We start from the raw sequence: 21679 nt of genomic DNA on the forward strand, positions 1-21679 counted from the left end.
ATTTTATTTATTTTATTTTTGAGAGAGTTGCAGAGAGAGAAAGACACAGAGAAACACCAGAGCAAGACACAGCTCTGGCTTATTGTGATGCGGGGGATTGAACCTGGGACTTTGGAGCCTCTTTGCATAAACATTATCCTACTTACTTTTTTTTTTCTCTTCATTTTACTTACTGATGAGAGCATATGGATGAGAGAGAGAGAGAAAACAAGAAAATCTTTGGTGTATATAGTGCCAGTGCTCAATCTCAGACCCTCTGTGCACACAGGTCTGATGCTATCACGTTCATCCTCACTACTTCCATTTTTTTTTAAGATAAATATTGGGCTATAAGTAGCTTAGCAATCTACACAACAGACTTTCATGTAAAAGGCCCCAGAGGTCCAGAGCTGAGCAGTTCTCTGTTTTTTTTTTTTTTTTTTTTTTTTAAACCAGAGCACTACTCAGTTCTGGCTTATGGTGGTGCGGGGGATTGAACCTGGGACTTTGGAGCCTCAGGCATGAGAGTCTCTTTGCATAACCATTATGCTATTTACCCTCTGCCCTGCTTTCTTTTTTAAATATAATTTATTTAATTGTTTTCCCTTTTGTTGCCCTTGCGTTTTATTGTTGTAGTACTTATTATTGTTGTTATTGATGTCATCATTGTTAGACAGGGCAGAGAGAAATGGAGAGAGGAGGGGGAGACAGAGAGGGGGAGAGAAAGGTAGACACCTGCAGACCTGCTTCATTCACTGCCTGTGAAATGACTCCCCTGCAGGGTGGGGAGCCGGGGGCTCGAACTGGGATCCTTATGCTGGGTCTTGCACTTTGCGCCATGTGTGTTTAAGCACTGCGCTACCAACCGACTCCAAGCAGTTCTCTTCTTAAAAAGAGAAAAGCAAAATTACACATATGGTCCACTGCCCTTCCGTTTCCCTCCTTATATCTGCTCTGTGTCTTTTTTTTAATGATAAGAAATTTATTTATTTATTTATTTATTTATTTATTTATTTATTTATTGTGCCTTCAGGGTTATCACTGGGACATGGTTCCTGCACTACAAATCCACTGCTCTTGGAGGTCATTTTTCCCATGTATGTTGCCCTTGTTGTTGTTATTGTTGGATAAGATAGAGACATCGAGAAGGGAGGGGAAGACAGAGAGGGAGAGAAAGGTAGATACCTGCAGACCTACTTCACCACTTGTGAAGCGACACCCAAAACGCCACCACCACCACCACCACCACCCTCCCCCCTTGCAGGTGGGTACCCTGGAACTTGAACCGGGATCCTTATGTAGTCCTTGTGCTTTGCCCCATGTGCGATTAACCTGCTGTGCTACCACCCTACTCCCTTGATAAGACCTTTTTATCTGTGTTCCAGTGGATAGTGGCATTACTTCTAGATCTGGAATCTGTACCATAAATCAGTACATTTATCTATGTGTGTGAGTTTCTTTGTATTTGAAATGCCTGGAAGCATTTGTCCTGTGAATACTGACATGCTAGTGCCTTCTGATATGTCGATTACATGGAGCAGTCTGCAGCCTAGAGGAGGGCTCACACCAAGCTGGCACCTTGATCTTGAACTTGCAGTCTCCAGAATTGTGAGAAATCTTGTGTTACCATCTACCCAGTCTGAGGTCATTTGTGGTAGCAGTTGAATGGGAAAAGATACACTGACACTTATTTTTTTATTAATAAATGTCATATATATATGTTAACCCAGGCAAGCTAAATTCTGGTAATATGCCAAGTTATCTTCTGTTAAGTTCAGTTATTAATGGAGAGCTCAGCTAGCGTTTAGGCAGTTTAGATTTGGAGAATACTGAAGAAACTAAATTTCTCCTGTTATCTCTTCTGAAAGGTGAAGGAAACCCAAAGAGCTCATGCAGAAAGGCATCTTAGCAGTTTTATTGTGACTGGATTTGGGAAAGGCAAATTCAATGAGCTGTCATAGAAGACAAGGTATGAATGAATACGAGTAAACAGTATGTGTAAGGCAAGAAATAGTCTCCATTTTCTGGATCCAATACACTAGAAAACATAATACAGTTTGCAGCTGATGTCCCAGTACCCCCCAGAGTACTTTTTTCCAAATCTGTCTTTAAAAATATAAATTTATCTTTATTTTACTTGTTAAAAGAGAGAACCAGAGCCTCACTCCAGCATGTACACTACCATGTACTGACTGAACTTGGAGCCTCATGCTTGTGTCCAACAATTTCGCCACTGTGTCAGCTCCTGGATCACCTTTATTTTTATTTATTTTTTGACCAGAACTTTATTTAGCACTGGTTTAAAGTGGTGCCAGAGATTCATTGGGACCCCAGAGCCTCAGACATAAGAGTCTTTTGCAATGAGGATCCTGGTTAGGGCCCCTGGATTCCCACCTGCAGGGGAGTCGCTTCACAGCCGGTGAAGCAGGTCTGCAGGTGTCTGTCTTTCTCTCCCCCTCTCTGTCTTCCCCTTCTCTCTCCATTTCTCTCTGTCCTATCCAACAACAACAACATCAATAATAACTACAACAATAAAACAAAGAGGGCAACAAAAGGGAATAAATAAATATTAAAAATGCAAAAAAATATCTTTTGCATAACCACTATGCAATCTCCTAACCCAAATTTCCCTTTCCAGTGTTTTTTATGCAACCAAAAACACACAGTACAGTCTTTTCTGAGTCCCTTCCTTCATTTAGCATGTTTCCCGATTTACTCATTTTTAACATGTATAATACATATTTTTTGCTAAAAAATATTTTTTCCATTTCATGATTATGCCACATTTCCCTCAGAAGAACTGGGGCCTCATTTATATGTAATTTCATTGTTCTTAGATTGATTTTTCATTCAGCTAGAAAGGGGGAGAGACAGACAATTCCAGAGCTGCCCCTGTTTCCATGTCACCTTGTACTTGGTGCCAGTGCTTGAGTCCCACCCACACAATTAGACAAGGCATGTCCCCTAGATCGTGAGCTGTCTCTCTAGATGGATAGACTGCATTTTAGCCATACTTTTGGGTTGATTGCATCTTTGGCTGTTATGAGTAATGTTGCTGTGTATATTCATATACAAGGTTTATTTTATTTTTTTGTTTTTGTTTTGTCCTCTCTGGGGCCTCACTTTTCTGTAAAGAAAGGGACAGATACCACAGCAACAAAACATTCCTCAGTGTGATAGTGCCCCCATGTGGTGTAGCAGTAGCTCAAACCTGGGTGGTGCACCTGGCAAAGCAGACACCCTCCCAGGTAAAGTATCTCACTGTCCCCTGTATACATGTTTTTTTAATGGGCATGTGCTGTCATTTCTCTGGCATATATTTTCAAGAATAGAATTATAGGTTCTCTATGCCTAACTTTAAAAATATTTTTGTTAGTGATTTAATATTGATTTACAAAATTATAAGATAACAGGAGTATAATTCCATGCTTTTCCCACTGCCAGTGTTTTCTATCCCCATGCCCTCCATAGGATACTGCATTTGTTCTCCCAAGATCACAAATATAGGTTGACTATTATTTGTACAACTGTCAGTCTCTCTCTATATATATATTTCCCCATTTTCCCTATGATCTTGCTTCCTCTTCCTTTCTAAGTCACACTTAATACTTGTGTGTCCCCCCCCCCCTTTTTTTTTGTCTTTTTCTCTTTCTTTTCCTTCTCTCTCTGGTTCCTGATGAAATTGGAGTTCAGAGCCCTGTAGTCACCTTTCCCTGACATTTACCCCTCTGGGAGTATGGACCAAAATTCTTTATGGGGTACAGAAAATGGAAGTTCTGGCTTCTGTAATTGCTTCTCCACTGGACATGGACATTGGTATCTTGTGTTGGGTTTTTGGTTTATTTATTAAAAAGAGAGAAAGAACAGCATTACTCTCCCATACTTGACGCCAGGTCACAAAACCATTGAACCACAAATGCAAAGTCCTATACTCTACCTGCACAGCTACCTTTCATCACAGATTTTGTTGTAAGAGTTATAGGAATAAATTCTATATGGAGGCCAGGTAGTGACATGCCAGGTAGGGCACAAAGACCTGAGTTCAAGCTCCCAGCCTTGACTAGCTCAGAGGAGTGCTGCAGGTATCTCTCTTTTTCCTTCCCACTCTATTCCCCCATGTCTCCCCCCCCTCACTCTCTCTCACACACACACACACACACACACACACACACACACACACACACACACACACACACACACTCACACACACGTTTTCATAGCTCTTGGCCCAGTAAAATAGAATAGTTTACATACATATGGCCCACAAGGAAATGGACTGGGAACACTGGTGCAGAGAGCATCTTGATCTCTCTTGACACTAGTGCCACTTTATCACTAGTGTCCCTCACCTCCCAGAGCAGAGGCTTTCCCTAGAAATTACTTCACTCCAGCCCCCTCCATCAGGACTATTGCTAGGGGTGAAGACACAGTTTTTACATAGTTTTCTTCCATCAGCCAACAAGATATTTCATTAGTGTGCATGTACAGAGTGAGTGGGCTTAGGACACTAAGGAGAGTGAGATGACCTTTTTCATGGAAAACCAAAGAGGAAGAGAGAGACTTGGGAGTCAAGAGTTCTCCTCAGGGAGGCACACAGGAAGCTGGGTTTCACCAGGAGCACAGGCACTCAAGGCAGGGGTAAGAACTCTGGGGAAACTCAGTGGAGAGCCATGCTGGCAACAGAAACTCTTCTTCCTTCTAGTGAAGTCAACACTCTTCCTGGGATCTGGTGCCTCCCAAAGAATGACCCACACCCTCTAGCTGACTGATACAAATATGGGATATAAAGTATGTGATGACTGTGTTAAGAAGATAATAAAGGACAGACGGGGTGGGTGGTAGGATAGGTAACATATGGTTATGCAAAGAGATTCTGATGCCTGAGACTCCAAAGTCTCAGGTTCAGTCCCTTGCACCACCATAAACTAGAGCTGATCAGTGCTCTGGTAAGAAAGAAAAAAAAAATGACAGTGTGATAATAAAATAAAAATTTAAGTCTTCCATCTCTACTTCTCATCAGCAAGGCAGTCACTTTGCAACTAAGTGGGTTACTGTCAGTGAGAGACACATAATAGGGATAAAGTATTGTTTCCCAGGACTGCTAATACAGTTTATACAAAAGTGCTTGTAACTATACAGCATAGCACATGTTATGTGTTATTACAATTATAACGAGTACCTATGATGTCATTGCAGTTGTCCTGATGATAAAAATGATCTTTTATGCTTCTTTTTACTGGGTGGTTAGATGTATAGATGAATTGATAGAAAGATTAGACATACAGAAAGTCATATTCATAGTTAGGGAGACAACATAGTGGCTTTGCAAAAGATTTTCATGCTTGATGATCTGAAGTCCCAGGTTTAGTCCTGAGCACCACCATAAGCCAGAGCTGAGCAGCACTCTAATCTTTCTGTATCTCTATTTTTCTCTCCCATTAAAATAAAATAAAATATTAAAAAAGAGGTCCTATTTATGAACATTCCCTGTTACATAACAAATTACAAAAACTTTTCTTCATCATCTTTGTTCAGGTGAAAGCAAAACTATCAGCCATGCAAGTTAGACTGTGACTGTGGTATGCAGTATATCAGCAATTTCAGAATATGGTACAAAACTTTTTTTAAATTTTTTATGAGAGGGATAGGGGAGAGAGAAAGAACCAGACATCACTGGTACATGTGCTACCGGGGATCGAACTCAAGACCTAACGCTTGAGAGTCCAACACTTTACCTAGTAGGCTAAATCCCATACCACTGGTACAGAACATTTTAACAAGTATCAAGTTATGACTAATTACAAGATAAATTATTAGTTAGAACTATAATTTACAGAGGATGGGCTGTGTTGCATCTGGTTGTGCACATGTTACAATGTGTAAGGACCTGGATTCAAGTCCTAGGTCCCCACCTGCAGGGGGAAAGGTTTACAAGTGCTGAAGCTGTGTTGCAGGTTTTTCTCTCTCCCTCTCTATTTCCTTCTTCCATGTCCACTTCTGTTAGTCTCTATTCAATAATAAAAAATATTTTACAAAATGAATTAGAGGGTGGGAGTAAATAGCAAAATGGTTATGCAAAGAGACTCTCATGCCTGATGCTCCAGAGTCCCAGGTTCAGTCCTGCACACCACCATAATCCAGAACTGAGTACTGCTCTGGTAAAAAGAAAAAAAAAAAAGAATTGTAATTTACAGATATAGAAATTGAGAGATGGAGAGATAGCATAATAGTATAATAGTTATGCAGAGACTCTCTTCCGTGAGGTTTTAAAATTCCAGTTTCAGTTCCCCATACACAAGCCAGAACTGTGTTAAATAAAATTTAAAAAAAAAAAAAAAAAAAAAAACTTGAAAGGCAGACATGACAAATGAGCAGAAGAGAAAGGAAGAAAAAATTTACTCTTATTAGATTTTAAGTTGAGTTAGAATCTGTGACTCCTCCAGACGCAACCTATGTAATAGGATAACATCTGTGCAAATCATATATCTAAATGCAGGTTTATATTCAAAATGATAACTTAAAGGAACTCATGGAACTCAAAGAGTCTGACACCAAATAACTCAAGTTTGTAAATAGGCAAAACCACTGACCAGATATTCCTCCAAAGAAGATCTACAACAGGATTGTGGGAAAAGTTGAGTACTCACCAGAGAAATGCAAGCCAAAACCTCAGTACCTGCTAGAGTAGATATTATTCAAACAGAAATGAGTGCTGAGAGGAGAAGAAATTGGAGGCCCTGGGTGTACTGTTGATGGGTAGGTAAAGTGGAGCAGTCCCTGTGGAAAACAGACTAGATGTTGCTCACAAAAGGAAAAGTAGAACTACTTCCAAATAAACTCATGTCTAGGCCCTTGAAGATGTCCTTGTACACCCTTGTTCACTGCATAGTTAGCATGAACTTGTCTTGAAAATGATAAAATGTAAGTAACCCCATGCTAACAGAGCTGCCAAGTCCCAGACCCCTAGACTGGAACCCAGAGGCCAGATCACAAAACCCTTCACTGGTGTGTCTAGTGCAGACTGTCTTTGGACTGGTGCTCCACTGTTCCAGTTAATGCAAGCCGGTGGTTTCTACCTAGTGCACATTCTCTAATAGAAATGCAAATGATGACAGCCCTGTAGATGCAAATTCATTTTTTCTTCTTTATTGGGGGGAATCAATGCTCTACAGTCAAAAGCAAACACAACAGTTTGTACATGCATAACACCTCCCACTCCTCCACACAACACTACATCCCCCAGTAGGCCCTCTATCATCCTGTCCCAAGACCTGAACTCCCTCTCCCACTCATTAACTCCAGAGTCTTACTTTGCTGCATTATACCACCTGCAGTTGGGGTTCAACTTAGTGCTTTCTCTTCTGATCTAGTTTTTCAACTTCTGCCTGTGAATGAGGTCATCTCATATACATCCTTCTGTTTCTGACTTATTTCACTTAACATGATTTCTTTAAGCTCCATCCAAGAATGGCTGAAAATGATTACATCACCATTTTTACTCTCCTTATTTACCTTTCTCATTTCTTTATTGATTTTCTGCCTGGATAATCTTTCAAGTGAATAGAGTGGTATGTTTAAGTTCCCTATTATGACTGTGTTACTTGCTGTTAATATATTGCTGTAGCTCTTGCAGTAGATATTTGATATATTTAAATAGCGTCTCCTTGGTTGCATAAATGTTGATTGATCCTCTGAGCACTAAGTAATGTCCATCCCTATCTTTTTAAATTTTATTTATTTTAAGGTCTATTGTGTCAGGTATACACATAGCTGTTCCTGTCCTTTTTTGTGTGGTCCATTGGCTCATACGATAGTTTTCCATCCTTTCACTTTGAGTCTGTGTTTGTCTTGCTGAGATAGGTGGGATTCCTACAGACAACATAGGACTTTTTTTTTCTTTCTGATCCATGTTTCTACTTTGCCCGTTTTAATACGTGAATTCATGCCATTGACATTTATTTATTTATTTACTATTGGATAGAGACAGAAATAGAGAGGGAAGGGGGAGATAAAGAGGGAGAGAGACACCTGAAGCCCTGCTTTACCACTTGTGAATCTTCCCCCTGCAGGTGGGGACCAGGCGCTTGAACCCAGGTTCTTGTGCACTGTAACGTGAGTGCTTAAATAGGTGTGGCACTGCCTGGTTCCCTCATTGATGTTTATTGTTATCATAGATTGAAGATATTTTATCATCATTATTGTAGATATTTAGAGTGTTCTGTTATATGGCATATTTAAGGTGATCTGACTGTTTATACAACTTTCAGAATTTCTTTCAGAGCAGGTTTGGTGATAGTTGATTCTTTCAACTGCTGCTTGTCTTAGAAGGTTGTTATGCCTCCATCTATTCTGAATGAGAGTCTAACAGTAATCTTGGATGAAAGCCTTTCTGATTGAGCACTAGATAGATATCTTGCCATTCTCTTCTGGCCTTTAGTGTTTGTGTGGAGAAATTTGCTGCCGATCTTATGGGTTTTCCTCTGTAAGTGACTCTTTGTTTTTCTCCTGCAGCCTTTGGGATCCTTTCTTGTTGAGTTATGTTGGTTTCCTGTAGATATCATATTGTTGGGTTGTGTTTTTGGAACCATCTTCCTTCTCTGTGCCTTTTAATAGGTGAATTCTGACCATTGACATCTATTGATATCATAGATTGAATATATTTTAACATCATAGATTTTTAGTGTGTTCTGATATATGACATAATTATGGTGTTCTGACTGTTTATAGGAGACCTTTCAGAACTTCTTTCAGGGGAGGCTTGGTGATAGTTGATTCTTTCAACTGTTGCTTGTCTGAGAAGGTTTTGATGCCTCCATCTAGTCTGAATGACAGTCTAGCAGGATACAGTAGTCTTGGCTGAAAGCCTTTCTCATTGAGCACTAGATAGATATCTTGCTATTCTCTTCTGGCCTGTAGTGTTTGTGTGGAGATGTCTGCTGTTAATCTTATGGGTTTTCCTCTGTAGGTGACTCTTTGTTTTTCTCTTGCTGCCTTCAGGATCCTTTCTTTATCCTTATCCCTTTCCATTCTAAATATGAAGTGTCTAGGTGTCTTTAAGTCTGGGTTAATTCTGTTTGGGAACCTCTGGGCTTCTTGAACCTTTATGTCTTTGATGTTATTTAGACTAGAGAAGTTCTCTCTCTCTTTTTTTTTCCTCCAGGGTTATTGCTTGGACTTGGTCCTTGCACTACAAATCCATTGCTCCTGGATGTTTTTATTCCCCCTTTTTCCCACTTGTGTAAGGATCCCGGTTTGAGCTGCCGGCTCCCCACCTGCAGGGTATTCACTTCATAGGCAGTGAAGCAGGTCTGCAGGTGTCTTTCTCTCCCCCTCTGTCTTTCCCTCTTCTCTCCATTTCTCTCTGTCTTTTCTAACAACAATGACATCAATAACAACAATAATAACTACAGCAATTTAAAAAAAGGCAACAAAGGGAATACATATTTAAAAAATTTTTTAAAAGCTTTAAATCAAAACCATAAACATACGGGGCATCATTTATTTTTTTAAGTTGTTTTTTAATATGTATTCCCTTTTGTTGCCCTTGTTTTTTTCATTGTTATGGTCATTAATATCATCTTTGTTTGGATAGAACAGAATGAAATGGAGAGATGAGGGGAAGAAGAGGGAGAGAGAAACATAGACACCTGTAGACCTGCTTCACGGCTTGTGAAGTGACTCCCCTGAAGGTGGGGAGCTGGGGGCTTGAACCGGGCTCTTTACATAGGTCCTTGTGCTTTGTGCTGCATGTGCTTAATCTGCTGCGCTACCTCCATACTCCCACAGGGCATCTTTCGAACAAAATCCCCTGCAATCCTTCCATATAGGTGCCAACATTTACAAGCTTTTTCTTTCTTTTTTTTTATTTTCCCTTCTGTTGCATTTGTTTTATTGTTGTTGTAGTTATTATTGTTGTTGTTATTAATGTCGTCATTAGGACAGAGAGAAATAGAGAGAGGAGCAGAAGACAGAGAGAGAGAGAGAAAGATATAGACACCTACAGACCTGCTTCATTGCTTGTGAAGCGACTCCCCTGCAGATGGGGAGCCAGGGTCTCGAACCGGGATCCTTACTCCTACCCTTGCACTTTGCACCACTTGCACTGAATTACTGCGGCGCTATCACCGAAATCCCGGTTTTTTCTTTTTTAATGGTCATTACTGTTCACAGTAGACAATAAGAAGAAGAGATTAAGAAAAAGCCATTAAGAAAAAAGCCATTAAGAAAAATAATAAAGAAAAAAAGGGAAAAGAATAGAGAGATGTGTTGCTCTATAGATGTCAAGGATGGGGACCAGGCAGTGGTGCATTTGGCAGAGTACAATAGTTAAAATACACAAGGACCCATTTCAAGCCCTTGGTCCACACACACACATATCTGTCTGCAGGGGGAAAGCTTCAGAAAAGGTGAAGCATTGTTGCAAGTGGCTCTTTCTCTCTTCATCTCTGTCTTCTCTCTCAATTTCTTTCTGCCCCTACTCAATAAATAAATAATAAAAAATTAAAAGATGTCAAGAACATGTTCTATAAACAAAGACAAGTAGCCAGAGTTGCGAATTGTGGGTTCTGTCATAGTCACCTACATTGGTAACATTCACATCAAGATGTATTGGTGGAGACTCAACCCTATGGGGCATGTGGATGATTTATAAAAGGAAAAGATAATAACAGTAAAAAGAATCTCCAGACTGCTTCCCACAGGAGTTGTACCAATTTTCATTCCCCCCAGCTGTATAGAAGGCTTTCCCTCTCCCCATCCCCTTGCCAGCAGTTGGTGTTTCTGTCCTTTCTGATGTCTAACATTCTCACAGCTGGCATCTCTTTGTTGTTCTTGCTTGCATTTCTCTGATAATCAGTGACTGGACATTTATTCATGTGTCTATTGGCCCTGGAGATCTCCACCTATCACAAGGATATAAGAAATGGTACTCAGATGTCAATAACTGTCCTATAAACCATTATTTCTCCCAGGAAAATTGCTTGGGGCGGGGGATGGTCTGCAGAGCTGGCTCAGAGGCAGAGCACATGCATGAGCCCCTGAGTTTGATTCCTCCGCATCTTATTTCTGAAAAATACATCAGAAACTTCTGCCTTCAAACAGTGAAATGTCTCATCTCAATGCTGGAGGCATGCATCCTGGGATGAAGGTATTGGCAGGGTCATGTGCTTTCTAAAAAATATGCCAGGGGTTGGGGGGGGGTGGAGTCCTGTCTTGCCTCTGTAGCTTCTGAACTTCACAAGCAAGCCTATTCCCTCCTTAGTCTGTGGATTCTGCTGCATTCACCCAGTCTCCCACCACCACCACATGCCAGTCTCTCCCTGTGTGTCCCTCTCTTCCCCTCTTCTCTGGAGACAAACAACAGACTAGATGACAGGTCCTCTTACCTTGAATGTGTCAGGAAAAAAAACCCAGTTTCCAAGTAATTTCACTGGGATTAGGGTTTCCAAATGCCTATTAGCTAGATCCAGTCCCCCAGGGAGTTAGCAGGAAATACCTGGCTATGGTATCACTCTCTAGCAAAAGTAACCCTCCTCCACCCTCATTTATGGACTGCTAGGTCATGCCCCTGGTCCCATGTCATCCTCATTTTGAGGTGACTCTGATGATATGTCCAGAGGCTCTATTCACTGAAAAAACGAAAAACAAAAAAGTAAGATGTAGACCTGTACACTTGTGTGTATGTGAGTGTCCTGGATCCAACAAGCTCACAAGTGCCCTGTGGAGGGTGATGGTAGGGTAGGCTCTGGGGTGGCACCGGTGAGAAGACAGGTATTTTCTGGTCCCACAGAATAGACAGTCTAGTGGGAGGAGGTTTGCACTCAAGATGTGGCTTCCTAAATAACAACCTCTAGCCAGACCTGAGGACAGAGCCTGGTTATGTGCATGCCTGGGCTCTGGAGTCCTCTGGTGACTGTGGCTGTGTCTCTCCTAGTGGGCTATTCATCACCATTCATGACAAGGGCCACATTGCCACCATACTCAACTCATGGCCTGAGGATGACATTAAGGTAGGGATCTTCTCTTCTGTGCTGTTGCTCTGTGCTGGACTGGGTCCTCTCAGCCTGGACCAGAAAGAAAGCCACCAGAGCACCAAAGGGAAGAGTCAGCACACCTGTCAGGCCTGACTCACCCACCTGTCAGCTACACACAGGAAGGCCTGACAGAGGGAGAGTGAGTCAGAACAAGGCCTCCAGGTGTCGCAGGGGCTGAGGATTTGAACCCAGATCCTGGTGCAGGGTAGCCTTGGTTTCTCTGAAGGATGATGGCAGATGGGTTTCCTCCACTGAGCCTGCAGCAACCACCAACCCTTAAAGGGGAGTCGAGGGGACAGGGGCCCACATTGGCTCAGGCAGGTTGGCATCCAGAGGAGGACCACTGCAGGAGCACTCCCCCTGTCTTGCTTGCTGTGGTGGTGACAGATGGGGAACACATCCTTGGCCTGGGGGACCTGGGCTGCTACGGCATGGGCATCCGAGTGGGCAAGCTGGTGCTTTACACGGCATGCAGGGTCATCATCCCATGCCAGTGCCTGCCTATGATGCTGAATGTAGACCACCTGCTGCCAGCGTGCCACTAGGGCTCCAGTGCCTCATGGCTGAGGCTTCGCTGTGACCTGGGAGAGAGTGCTGGGGCTTTGCTAAGCCACTGCACCCTGGTCTATACCTTGGAGACTATGGCCACATCCAGGGAGATGAGTACTACATGACTGCATGTATCTGTGACTGTACAAGGACGCAGGGTCGAGCCTCTGGACACCACATGGGAGCACCTACAAGAGGGAAGCTTCCTGAGCAATGGAGCAGTGCCATGGTGTGTCTCCTCTTTCTATCTCTCTCACTCTTAATCTCTCTCTGTCTCTTAACATCTATCATATATAGATATATATATATATATATATATATATATATATATATATATATATATATATATATATATATATATATATCATGTAGGCATTGTGCCCTATCAAGAACACTGGTGGCAAAAAAAAAATGGAATGAAACATGTAAAGGGCATTCTAATTAATGCAGCCAGCTAGTACAAGAGCACCTTTGTGAGCCACAGTTTCAGCCTCTGTCCACAGAGAAAGCTAACAAAGACCTGGGGCAGATACAGTAAATGTTTAAAGCACTAATATATGGGGTCATATGGTGGCATGGCCAGTAGATCATACAGGTGATCATGCTCAAGGACCCATGTTCAAGCCCACAGTCCTCCTGCAACAGGAAGCAGGAAGCTGCATGAGCAGTGAAGCCATATGACAGATTCCTCTCCTCTCTGTCTCGAAAGACCAGATATCCTTGGTATCTACACTTGCAGGGAATGATGAAGTGTGAGCAATGGGTTCCCTTTCTGGTGGCCATGAAGACCTACAGGATGTGGGAGGAGCTTCTAGCAGACACTGACAAGGATGTCCTGGGGGGGAAGTACCCAGGAGGGTCCAGAGTAGAGCCCTCAACTATGGGGACTGGATAGCTGTCCCCAGGGCCAACATGGGCCTGTGACTGCAGGCAGGGGACACTACAGGGACAGGAGTCTCTGGGGAGCAGCTCTGCTCACTACCAACCCAGTGGCTGGGCATGTTGCACCTGCTGCCCCCTGCCTTTCCCTCTTGCCCTGTCAGGGCTGCCACCATGCTGAGACAGAGCAGGCCAAGTAAAGCAGTCCTGGTGTTGGGGTTGGGAGGTGGAGGTGGGGGCCTGGGTCCTTCATCCTTGGGCTGACTCTCTACAGAACTTTAGAGGAAATGCATGGCTCTGATTCAGGGGATTACTGCTGTTCTGTTTGGGACCTGGAACGTCCCAGCGACCACCAAAAAGGGGGTTGTAACAGGAGAGTCCTTGCTGGAGGCCAGCAACTCCCCACCAGGCTGGGTAGAGGGAAGCCCATCAGGTCCTCCCTGGTTTTGCCCTGGTGGTACCTGCCAGGGAATCCATGGGGGGAGGGTGGGGGGTGCACACCAGGTCCCATCACCTTTATGCCTCCCACTGTCCACTTGTGGCTTCCATTAAGTGGCCCAAACTCTGCCTCACTGTGACACAGGGCTGACAGGGACCCCACAGTGACAGCTGGCCAGTCATGATGGCAGGCCTCCAACAAGCCCACCTTTCTATAATAAATAATTCAACTGGAGGCTGGCCCACTAATCAGCCCTCCTGACCCATTTGGTCTGAAGGTTTTGTCAGGTGACCAAGAATCTGGGGATTAGCAACTTGAGGAGACATTGCAGTGGTTCTACAAAAAGGCTTTTACTCCTGAGGCTCTGAGGTACAGGTACAGTCCCCAGCACAACCAAAACTCAGAACTGAACAGTGCTTTGTTTAAAAAAATAAATGGGTAAATAATGCAATCCCTCTAGAATATACATATATGAAATACACACACACACACACACTCATATATATATATATATGTATATATATATGTATATATGTATGGGTGGTGATGCACCTGGTTAAGTGTGTGTATTATCATGCACAAGGACCCAAGTTCAAGCCCCCGGTCTGTGCTATATGCAAGAGGAAAGCTTCATAAGTGATGAAGCAGTGCTGTAGGTTCTATCTCCTCCTGTCTCTCACTTTCTCTCTGCTCTATCAGATAAGATAAAGTAAATAAATAAATGTTAGAAAGAAATGTAAACTACATGGTCCGGGAGGTCATGCAGTGTTAAAGCTTTGGACTCTCAAGCATGAGGTCCCGAGTTTGATCCCAGTCAGCACATGTGCCAGAGTGATGTTTGGTCCTTTCTCTCTCCTTCTTTCTCATAAATAAATACAATCTTTTAAAAAATATAAACTGCATATATGAAATATATATACATATTCAAAAGAAACAGGGTTAGGGTGGGGGCTTTGAGGGAGACAGGCAAAATAGCTCATTCAGATAGTGCTCTCCTTTCTCCTGTGCACAACCCAGGTTTGAGCACAGCCCCCCACCATACTGGAGGAGCTATGGTCTCTTTAACTCCCATTCTCTCTCTCTCTCTCTTTCTTTCTCTGTCAGAAGTACACAGAGTACTCTCTGTGACTCAGCTGCAGCAACACTGCCTAGGTTTCCCACAGCCACATGCCTTCCTTCTCTCTTGCAGGGGAGGAGCCATCTGAGCCCTGAGAAAGAGACTTTTGCCCAGGATAATGCTGAGATGGGCTCCTTGGAGGAGGTGGTGTGGTGGGAGAAGCCCACAACCATCATAGGTAGGAGTGTCGGCCAGGCTTGATGGGTTTGATAGGCTGAGCCCCTCGGGTTGCAGGAGTGGCCCCAATTCAGCTTGATATGCAGTGTCTACATCAACTCAGAATCCTTGTTCTCACAGCCCTGTGTGTGTTCAGTGGAAGCCACCCCATCATTTGCTTGTCTGTGGAGACCATTGCCTGCCTGCTATCTCATGATTGTGTGGTCTGGTGGGTGGTGGCGAAATGGACCTGACAGAAAAAGTCGGGCCATGAATATTATCAACAAGGGCTTTATTTGTGTGCTCCTGAGGCAAGGTTCTCAGGTCCAACTGTGCCGGGGGTGGGGGTGGGCATGAAGTCGCAGCCAGGGTCAAGGAGGGAGATTCTTATAGGTGAGGAGAAAAAGAAACTTAGGTGAGAGTTCAGTGGGTATTTTCCATGATGTTAAGTGTGGTGAGTCTGTGATTTAGGAAACTGCTAGCCTCCAGCAGGCATTCCAGGGATGGGCTAGTATTGCTGGGTAACACATTCTTATGACTGAGTGTTTTTAGCCACAAGCGCCTTCAATGGTCAGGCACTCCCAGATTTATCATTCTGACCTTTTTGGTCATATAGGGTGCCAAGGTCATTCTGGCTGCTTCCTGCTAAACAGGGGCAATATGGGGGTGGGGTTAAAGGTAATAATAGGTCTTCCGGGGCCCAACATGCAGAAGAATGTAAGAGTGTAGGAGAAGCTGGTTGACAGATACTCAGCATAGCTCTTGAATGTAGGTCATAATGGACCTAATAAGGCAGGGAGCAAAAAGAAAAAGCAAAGAAATTAGGATTAGAATGGTATCTCCACAGAATCTTTTCATCCTCTAGATCCTTCTTTTGTTTTTCCTCTCTGTGGTGTGGGGGGTGGCGGGGGAGGACAGATAGGGAATCCAAAGTTAGACTGAGTGCTTCCTCCCCAGCTGTCCTGGTATCAGGGCTGTGAGGTTGAGGGTGGACTGGGGATGGGGACTGCAGGGAGAGAGGGTGGCCTAGTTGGAGGGGGTTTGATGGGGTGGTGTGGGGTGGACTGGTGGATGTAGGGGTTTAGGCGAGCACACCACAACCAGTCTTAGGCTGGATGTCTTGTCCCCAGCTGGCCTGAGTGTGGACTGGGAAGGTGGAAGGATGGTGATTGGGGTGGGGGATGTTGAATGGGATAGAGTGCTTTGGGGTACTAAATGGGGTAGAGGCAGTTCAATTAATCCCCGTAGGGGGTGGTATTTGGGGTTGTTTAATGGGGTGCCTCCTCTTCAGTTGGGTGCCTCCTCCCTCAAGCCCCCCAGTCCACTCTCAACCCTCTAGCCCCTAATACCAGGACAATTGGGGAGGAGGCACAGGCAATAGTGAGAGGCCTTCCTCAAAACTATGAAAAGGAGACAAGGACAGTGACAACCCCCCCCCCCCAGTACCTGTTCCCCTTGCCCCCAGCCTGCCCTTCTCCTCTCACTCACTGTCACAAATGATGGGCCCTACATGGGAGAGGGGGAGAAAATGCCTTCCACTAAAATCAAAACATCTTCTCTAGAAGAGATTATATCCTAGTGGGAAATATAGCATGACGGTTCTGCAAAAGACTTGCATGTCTGAGGCTCTGAGATCCCAAGTTCAGTCCTCTGTATCATCATCAGCCAGAGTGAAGGAGGAGTAGAGAGAGGAAGAAGAGTAGAAGAGCAAGGAGGAACATGAGGAGTTATCCATGGGTTACCCACAATAACAATTTATTAACTAGTCATTTAGAATACTTGGGGGCTGGGGATATAGCATAGAGGTTTTGCAAATGATTTTTGTTTCCTTATATGTTCCATTTTGATCCCCAACTCTACTATAAGCCTGAGGTGAGCACTGGGCAGAAAAATAAAGTTTGGCATATTGAGGCTTTGATAGCATCTGAAGGGATAGGCTCCATCTGTTTTGTCAAGTTTTTCACATTCTCAGTCAAGCACATGTTAACTTTCCCCATTGACAAATGAACATAAGACAAAAGATCATCAGCCTTTCCCAGGCTAGCTGTCAGCCTTCATGGCCTGGGGCTAGAGGCTCTGCTCCTGGGTGGTGAGTAGAGAGAGAGGGCTGAGGAGAGGGGACAGGCACCCTCTGGGTGGATGGTCTGGGCCTGTTCCCTGCTGGGTGTCTCAGTTTGTATAGCACCCATTACCCGTGACTCCATTCCTAACTGACTGCCCATTTACCCATGATTCTTCAGCTCCCCTCTTAACTGAACACTCAGTAAGCCTGGGGTGGAAAGTCACTCTCTCTGCTTCAAACTTATTATTTCCAAAGAGAAATGCCCACACCCTATTCCTCACCCTCCACAATAGGAAAACAAAGCTTCCTAGAGTAGAGGCAGACCAAAACACAGTTGGTAGACATTTAGCAGGCAGCACAGCTATCCCACACTAAACCCAGACTTCTGTCCTCTATAGAGTTCCCTTGACAATCCCCACTCGTTTGCATGAAGCTCTATAGATCCCCAGATCAGAGTGGAGGAAATGGGGAGAGGAGGCAACTTGCAACCCCAGAAGGCAATTACTTGTCAAAGGCCTTGGCATCTTCATCTCGCTGATGCTTCAGCACAACATCTTTATCCCATTCTTTTGTCAGGCGTTGATTGATGGTGTTCCTTCGATCCTCTTCTGCACATCTTTCTGCTAAATGCCTGGAGGGAAGGCAAGAGTCTGACTCCATCCACTGCCAACATCTCCCCCCAAGTCCTCTCTCCTTTGGATTCAGTGGGAAATCTAGTTTTGCTCTCACTATTTTGAATAAGAGGTAAAGTTGGAGGCCAAGTGGTGGTGCACCTAGTTGAAGGCACACATTACAGTGTGCAAGGACCCAGGTTCAAGCCTCCGGTCCTCAGTTTCAGGAGGGAAGTGAAGCAGGTTTCTCTCTGCCTCTCTCCCTATCTCTATCCAAAATAAATGAAAATTTTCACCAAAACAAAAAAAGGAAAAGAAAAAGTCAATGCCATGAGCCCACACAGTGAACCCTACTTCTCAGATAATTGAAGGGACCAGGACTGCTTACTTTCAGCCAAAACCCTCTTCTGGTCAATGAATTCCCACACAAAGCTGCTCGTTTCCATTAACTGATCTAAAACCTCATCTCATGAGGGGGTGAGTGACAAGGGACAGCCTAAGAGGGTGACTGGGGAGAGTGAGATGAGAAGCAGGGTGGGGTGAGCTAGGGCCAGTCATGAACTCTCCATGTGTCCACCCATGTTTCTAGTAAGGTGTCAAGTGGGAGCGGGCAGGAAAGGGAGGTGAAGGAGGAGAGGTTTATGGTGGGGAAGGAGAGCCCAGGCCCCTTACTGTTCTTGGTTTTTCTGTAGCATGTGTTGGTCTTATTGCTGACTTCTAATGTGGCTCCGGCTAATTTTTCTTTTGTCTCCTGCACTGGCTTCCATTTGTTCTTTCATACAGTCTATGCTTCACTGCTGCTTTCTTGTTCTTCCCAAAGATGGTGAAGTGCCCATGGGCTCATAGATGGACTGTCTGTAAAGTCTGTGTTTCAGCTGGAACAGAGAGAGCCAGAGTGAAGGCTACAGCTTTGGGGTACACTGACAGAGGTCGTCTTTCTTTTTTTTCTTCCCTATGGTGTGTGTGTGTATATGTGTGTGTGTATGTGTGCGTGTGTGTGTGTGCAATCAAAGCCCAGGGTCACAGGTGTACAATCCCAGAATCTCCCACTAAGCTCTACCCCTGGCCAAAACCCTACATGGTGAACAAAGGCAATACAGTGGGCTAACTATATGTCCAGAGAGTTGTCGGGTTAACTAGATAATTGTTTGAAAAGAGGACTATTTAGGCAGAGAAAAAAAAGAAGCCATAGTGACTAAAAACATGAAAGTGTTGGTCAAGCATGTTCACTACCACCTGAAATGAGGCTTCTTGAACTTTCTGAACCTATAGCTCACCTGAGGTTCTTCCTCATGTGGAGACCTCAGTTCTGGGTCTATGGAGAGCGGCCACCCAGAGAGGAAATGTCACTCTTGCAAAGCCCACTGGCATCCCTACAATCTGCCCTCCAGAGAATAGGTTCAAATAGTCCCAAATAGGGTTATATGCAACAGAGAGGCAGAAACAACTCTTACATAAAAGTGGCATTCTGGTTCTTGTGTGCTTTCATAACTTCTGCAACGCTGAATTTACAGACTGCATTCTTTTTTATAAAAATATGTTATTTATTTATTTATTTATTTATTTATTTTTGTCAATGACAAAGAGAGAAAGGAACAGAAATCACTCTGGTACATGTGCTGCCAGGGATTGAACTCAGGACCTTATGGTTGAGAATCAGTGCTTTGTCCACTATGCCACCTCCTGGACCACTAGTCTGCTCTCTTCATGAACCTCTCTTTTTCAGCATTTAGTCTCAACTTTGCAAGGAAAAAGACAATAAATAAAAAACATGCTGGAAATGTAATTCTGTTTGTGTGGGCTACTAATATTCTTATCTTTCTCTCTACAAAGACTATGTTTTATGGGAGTCCAAACTGATTGGGCTTTTCTGTGTTTTGAATTTTTTCTGCTAGCTGAGGAGAAGTTTTTCAGTCAAGGTCTTTCTTCTTCAAATTCAAGGCCTTGCCCAAGCAAGCCAAGCAGAATGGCACATGAAAATCTGTGGCTGTCTATGTTCTTCCCTGCACTCATACAACATAGTAGAGTAAACCCTCCATTCATCCTCCAAACTCCTCCCCAATGCATTTATATAAGCTGTGAGGAGATCAGAAAGTAGCATCAGCTCCTAAACGTAATGCACCAAACATGCCTTTAGTCTGTTCCTAGAAACCTGTCCATGACCCAGTCTTCATTCTCACATGAAATTTGGCACCAGTCAGGCAGAAATTCGAGGGACATCTACAGTGGCCTTGTCTGCTGCACCCACTGCACCGCCTCTCAATCAAAGCATTGCACTACCTGGTTCTGGTATTTGAACACTAATTCTTTCTCCTTAAGCGTTTGATAGCTCCATAGAATCTTGTCCTCTAATACTTTTTTTTTTCCCACACTGTAGTATACCACACTGCTGGCCTTGGCACACTGCATGCACAGATCACATTGCTCCTAGAATGACACCATGGGTCTGTTCCTACCTTTTGCTTTCTTACCTTCATACTTCTTCCTGTGGCCCCCAAGACTGGATTTCTCAAGAATGTGTTTGATCAAAGGATGTATGAACAGCCATCAGCAGGATGGGTTTGATAGGCTGAGCCCCTTGTTTTGCGGAAGTGGTTACAATTCTTCTTGTTGTGTAGTGTCCACATCAACTCAGAAACCTGTTCTCACAGCTGTCCCCTGGGAAAGGTGTCAGAGAGATAGCAGGATCGAGGGTCTTTTCTCAGCTTAGTGAGTGCCCAGAGTTTCTGTTTGACTAGGCCAGATTCATTGCACAGTAACAGCACTCTCCGTGTAATAAAACACAGGTTCCCCCTCTCTCTGCCTTCAGAAGGTCTAGTGCTTCCAGTTTTAAGTGCCACCTGGGCATGTGAGCTTCTCTGGTGCTGGAGGGAAGCCAGTCAAGCTGTGGTGGAGTTGATGGCTAGGTAGAGCTTGTCTTTTAAGTCTTGGGTTGTTACAAGATTGTTATCTAAGGCTCCTCTAGCTACTATATGTAAGGCCAGAGATATGTAAGGTTGTCGTGAGGTACACGTCAGAGACCACCCGAGGCCAGTTCAGTGACATTTGAGAGCCTTTTTGTTTTTGTAATATTTATTTAGTTAATTAATGTATTCCCTTTTGTTGCCTTTGTTGTTTTTTTATTGTTGTAGCTATTATTATTGCTATTATTGATGTCGTCATTGCTGGGTAGGACAGAGAGAAATAGAGAGAGGAGGGGGAGAGGGGTAAGAAAGACACCTGCAGACCTGCTTCACTGCCTGTGAAGTGACTTCCCTGCATTTGGGGACCTGGGTGTTAGAACCGGGACTCTTCCACTGGTCCATGAGCTTTGTGCTATGTGCACTTAACCTGTGGTGCTACCACCCAACTCCCAGAAATTTGGGAGTCTTTATTAAGCCACTGGTGACTACACTGAACAGCTAAAAGTACTGCTCATAGTGCTGTCTGGAGCTCAGTGTAGCACAGCCATTTATAGGGGCAGGTGCAAAAGCAAGCTAGGTTACAGAAGCCCAACATGTGGTGGTTAGGGTGGTCTGTTGCTGCAGTCAGGACAACCCGTTACAGAAAAAATTAACAATGGACAATTAATAATTTCAGAACACTAGTATCTACTTTTTTCTTGGCAAGTAAAGTGGTTGAATAGGTTGAGGTTAAGTCAAGATGGAGTCAGTTATGTTAAGGAAGTGGGAAGTGTGACCCTGTCACATTTCCCACTGGTTTTAGGAGATGATACCTAAAATCTTTGGCCTACCTTGAAGATTGTCTTTGTCTATTTGACTTTTGGCGTGATATTTTCAGTAATTCTATACAATCTGGTTTTTAACTTGAATTCAGTTCTAGAAGTGGGTCAAAATGTTTGTCTGCTCACTGGAC

General features: G+C 43.8%; 1 long non-coding RNA gene across 1 annotated transcript in view; it reads left to right on the forward strand.

Moving 5' to 3' along the window:
* Positions 1-201: 201 nt before the first annotated feature.
* LOC132534013 (uncharacterized) overlaps positions 202-21679 on the forward strand; it is a 178717-nt gene continuing 157239 nt past the window's right edge. The window contains exon 1 of the long non-coding RNA XR_009545732.1: positions 202-268. This is a non-coding gene — a long non-coding RNA (uncharacterized LOC132534013). The remainder of the gene's footprint in view (positions 269-21679) is intronic.

This window comes from Erinaceus europaeus, chromosome 17 (assembly GCF_950295315.1).
Source record: "Erinaceus europaeus chromosome 17, mEriEur2.1, whole genome shotgun sequence".
Taxonomy (NCBI): domain Eukaryota; kingdom Metazoa; phylum Chordata; class Mammalia; order Eulipotyphla; family Erinaceidae; genus Erinaceus; species Erinaceus europaeus.